Raw genomic sequence first — 5,385 nt, 5'->3', positions numbered from 1 at the left:
GCCCCTAAGGCCAGAGTCAACCCTGTTACTTGAACTTAACTCCCCCTTTAGGATGGTACATTACTCACTAATTAATCACATTTTTACGTAGAAACATTTAACTCTGATAGTAAAATCATAATGTAAAGGCAGATGAGCTGCTTGCACTCTTTATTGACATTCTCCTTGGTCCTCATTTATCATTCATGCGTAGAAATGTAAAAACTATTTGTCAAATCTGTTCTGATTTCTCTCCTTACTGTTTTTTCGATGGTGCGTCTGTGTCATATTATGATTATGCCTTTCTTTTAAAAATGGGATCATGGCTTATAAAATATGTGCACATATTAAGGTAAAATGACATGCTAGGGGTATAGTGCTGATAGTGCTGAAATATGCTATACAGTAAATTGTTAATTTGTGTTACGTTCCATTAAATGGTTTTAAATTAGTTTTAAGGTGAGAAGTGAGGGGATTCATTCACACATCAGTGTTTTCTTTTGACTGTAATAAAAGCAAGAAAATAATCTCAGTTTTAATCACACAAACATGCAATAGTGAGGCGTGGTATCGAACACAATAATGTAACGAATTAATGAAATGTTATCAAGTTGTTGCTATCAATGTTTCTCTAACGGTTCCTATGGTATAGAATTAATTCTTCAAAACTTCAAGTAATTTAACTATGAGAGATTTTTACATATTTTAAACATTTTTTTGTTTATGGTTTTGTTACTTCACTTGCTCGTGGTTTGCATCTGACAAGCAATTCCCTCACTTGTCATTGTGTGTACGCATGGTCAAGGGTCATGCTCATCTCAAGCAACTGTGCATCTGGATAAACCTCACATTTTGCTTTGAAATTATCACACGTGTAGTTTAGCAAACATTTGTGCGTACGCAGCATTGATAAATGAGGACCCTGGTGTTTTGTTGTGGTTGACTTACGGGGACAACCTTAACATGTCAACCCTGTTACCTATAAAGGATAGATTAGAAAATGTGTTACCAAGCTCAAATGCTGTTAAGGTGGTGTTTGTTTTACCTGCCTGTTTCACACAATAAGCCTTAATTTCCCCGGTCAAATGGGGAGTTATGGTTGATGAAAGCCTGAAACGTAAACTCTGTTATGATCAAGCCTGTTATGGTCAAACTGTTGCGTTATTTGGTCAACCCTGTTACATGCACATAGCAATTCAGTTGTAACTGTCATTTTATTCATTTTATTAACACAATTTAACACCAGAGATAATTTATTTGAGTAAATCTATATGGGATTAAGATGGATCAAATTGTAATGCATCAAATAACAAATTACATTAAAAATAAGATTTTTCATTCACAATTTCCTTAAACCTTTGTTCATTAGCTTTGATATATCACTGTGTAATGATGTCATAACATTGATGGAACACTGTCTTTTAACCCTCTGACACGTACGATCACATGGGCGTGATTAGAGCGCATGATTATAATGTCTATTTATGATTGATGCAACAATCAGTGTTTGGAAACACTGTTTCTTCACAGACACATTTTGCACAAATAATAACTGTTTATCCTCAATGTGAACAGTTTATTTTGTTGATGTAGACGTTCAGACATTCACAGAAGTAGCAACAGCATAACACAGTTCTTATCCAAATTGGAAAATGTACACTACATTATTCCTGGCTCTGGGGAAAGAGTGAGCTTACAAGCAGTCTAATTGAGGCAAGCAGTCTAATTGAGCCAAGTTTTTATCTGATATGATTAGATTTGATGCGATCTCGGAAAGTTACTGGACAAAGTTAGAGCTGAAGGCAGCCAGGAATGTATCCCAAAGCAAAGGCAAACGCAGCTCTGACGCAAGGGCTCTGGATAACGACCTCACCTGTTTATGTGTGTGCGTCTCTTATCTGTCTCGGTTTACTAAACTTTATTTACTACCTTTCTTCTTTCTACCACTACGTCCCTGGATGGGATTATATGTCTATTCCAGCAGTGTATCCTTTCAAGCACAGTAGCTGTTGATGATAAGAATGAGCCAAGCACCTCAATCAATCAGTTACTTAATTGTCCCAGTAGGGAAATGCATTATGCAGCCAGGAGTTAATAAGATATAAACATATTGAGGGAGCGTGTGAGGTGGTGAGGTGCTACCACAAGCTAAGGAGCTGGGTTGATCAACTCGTGCAGAGGCTAAATGAGGCATGGTAAAGGTCCAGATGTACGTTGTTATTCACACAAGGATAGACAAAGCATATCATAGATTAACTCAAAATTTCAACAAGTACTTCCGTCAAACAGTTTAAAATAAAAGTGGCCAAAGAAATGGCCAAACACACAGCCACACGCTACCCTCAGTCCCGCCCAACCTGTGTGGCTGCAGCAGCTGCTGAAAGAAGGGGGAGTGGTAGGAGCAATAACTTTGATTGAGAATCAGTCTCAGCTGGGTCTATCTAACCGGTTTATGGATGGATGGGCTTGTAGTGTGGGGAGGGCCAGTGGGGGCGACAACCTTTCATGACTTCAAAATATACACACACTGACATAGTTCACATCACAAATAAACAAGAGACAATTATTTAAATGAGATCTGTACAAGGAGAACATTTTTGGCTTGTATCTGTCAGACTGCAGGTTTGGAATAGAGGTGGGTTTCCTGTACTTCACAACTCCTGAAGTCCTTTTGTGGCTGCCGAGGGGATTGACTTCTACTGCACCAAGTCGTCCTACTAGGTGTTAATGTTATCTGATTCCCAATTGCAATACCTCATTGTGAACTTGAAAGAATTTTGCAGAAATTGTGATTGGAAGATTAAAATGAGACAGATCCTGACCTGATGACAAACAAATTACATGTACTTAATATGTATGTACAAATAAACATGCCACTTACCACTCAAAGCCATCTCCTGACCTCCAAACACTTGTTCATGATGGTTATTCTCCCACTAACGCTGAGGGAGGGTTTTTCAAACCTATCTGTGACGAGTGGATTTACTTCCTTGTCTCTCCGTTGGGAAGAACGTGATTTGCAGACTCAAGGTCATGAGATGGTAATACGAGTTTTGTATTAGTTTACTATTTAGTAGTATCTAAAAATTCACTGTGTGTGTTTGTTTGTTTGAAAAGCCGTCACTAAATATTTGTAATCATTATTTTCCCCTTGGTGTCGACATGATGGTGCATTTTTGATTGTCAGTTTGAGTCATTCTTTCATTGATAGAGGCGTTTCTTTCCTAAGTTCCATAATTACCAATTATTAGGCAGCCTAGTGTCTCAATGTAGATGTAGGCAGCATTTTTGTTTGCAGTTCAATTCTCGTACACTTTTGAGGAGTTACTTTGGCACAACCTTTGTAAAATTGTTAGCAATTCTACAACAGGTAATATTTCTAGCTTGCAAAATACAACACTTCTAGCTCAAACAAGATAACTTTAACTACATCATTGTCTTACTGTTGTATTCTGAAGACAGTCTTTCTGTATTTTACCACAACATTGTAAATGGCTAGTTTCATCTATTGTCTCAGCTATTATCTGTACATATCTGGAGCTGTCACTCACTCTGTGCACTGCCAGTGCTGGCTGAAACGGGAGGGATATAACATGTAAAACAAATCATACTATTGGTTTATTTGATGATACTTTGGAGTGGTTAGGGTTAAAAACACAAAAGCACCTTTGTCAAAATTGCCCAAAAGCCGACTTGAACCCGCGACAATCGGGTTGCAAGTCTTGGTTATGTACCCTCCCTCAATGTTCTATCCAGGTCAGTGATTGGCTACAGCAGAAGGACTGTAGAAAACTACAAGCTGCCTTCAGACATAAAGCGGACATGCTGAAACGTATTGGTATTGTGATGGTATTGTGATGGTATTGTGATGTGAATGACAGTAGCAAACAGTGAATGCTACCCACATATGCATAGAAACTGAACATAAGCATAACTAGAATGCAAAACACATTTTTCCACCCAAAACCTTCATGGCCTGACAATGAAACCAAAGATAATAGATGACGATAACAGATTACTTTTTCTTTTACTTTTTTTTTGTAAGAGGTTCATCCGGCACACTCATTCTCTGTGTGATGTAAATCACCCGGGCCTGGTTTTATATGCTTATTGTGCCGCTCAAAGTACCTCTATTTTTAGCTATGATCCCATAACTGATGCAAGGATAATTTCATGCAAATCCTTTGAATTGAGAGTGCCTAATGTTTGACCTTCAGGTGATTTGTTGGGGACGCTTGACAATTGCCTCACATTTCATCCCACTCTCTTCAGTGGAGTACAGATCAAATCAAGTGCCATTGATGTCTTGAGGAAGCATGAAAATCATGAATGACCATTGTCGGTATAATAAAATGGCTATTTAAAAAAAAAAGTGATACTGTATGCAGTGTTAGTATCATGGAGTGCATACCTTCTGTAAAGTCATATCAGAATTGATTAGATTAGATTAGATTAGATTAGATTCAACTTTATTGTCATTGTGCAGAGTACAAGTACAGAGACAACGAAATGCAGTTAGCGTCTAACCAGAAGTGCAAAAAAAGCGTGCAGTGTGAACAATATATACAGGTAGTGCAGTATAAGCAGTATATGAGCAGATACCAGGATAACATTGTGTGGTCAAATGCCACACAAAGCAATGCCCATTAAACTTAGTTGCAGATACTTTTTGCTGTTTGATATGCTTGAATGTTGTTGTTGTTATCTATCCCTTTTGTCTGAATGGGAAAAAACCCATCCGTTTGAATTATGAGGCTGCTAAAGTTTCCAGTCAGCAGGCCATGTTGCAGCGAGCTTGGGGATGGGAGCAGTTGTTAGGGAGAAAGTGACAGCTGTGGAGGAGCAGATTAAAGCAGCAGGAGGATGAGCGGAGAGCCAGCCAGCCAGCCAACAGATCAACCGGAAACCTTACTACCCAGCAGCCTCCTCCTGCCCATGGACCAAGAGGACCAAGAGGATCCAGGACCTTGGCCATTGTGATACCTACGACAACTGTGCTCTGGCCCTGTCTGAATACTTGAAACATGAACAATATGGGCACATCGGACAGGTTATTGTCAGATTTTTGTTTTTGTAAGGATTTTCACTTGTCTTGACAGTTTGGTGGACGATTTAGAATTCATTTAGGGGAGAAGAAAGGAAGCATTTCTAAATAAAGACTAGGGTTAAATAAAAAGAGACGAAAATATGTCTCATATTTTGTTTCCTTTCTCTCATAAATACGTGTCTTTCAGATATGAGAACTAAGAATGAGTTTTTTTCACATAAATTAGTGTCCTATTTGAGATCTCAGCCATTGTACAGTAGATTGTTGAGATTTAGATTTAGTTTTAGATTCTGACCAATCACCAATGAAAGGGTGGGAGGCAGGGCAGGAAAGGGAGTGAGTGAGTGTATGATCCTCAT

The sequence above is a fragment of the Argentina silus genome (genome assembly GCF_951799395.1).
Source record: "Argentina silus genome assembly, chromosome: 11".
In the NCBI taxonomy this organism is placed as follows: Eukaryota; Metazoa; Chordata; class Actinopteri; order Argentiniformes; family Argentinidae; genus Argentina; species Argentina silus.
Note: the sequence above shows the minus strand (reverse complement) of the source record.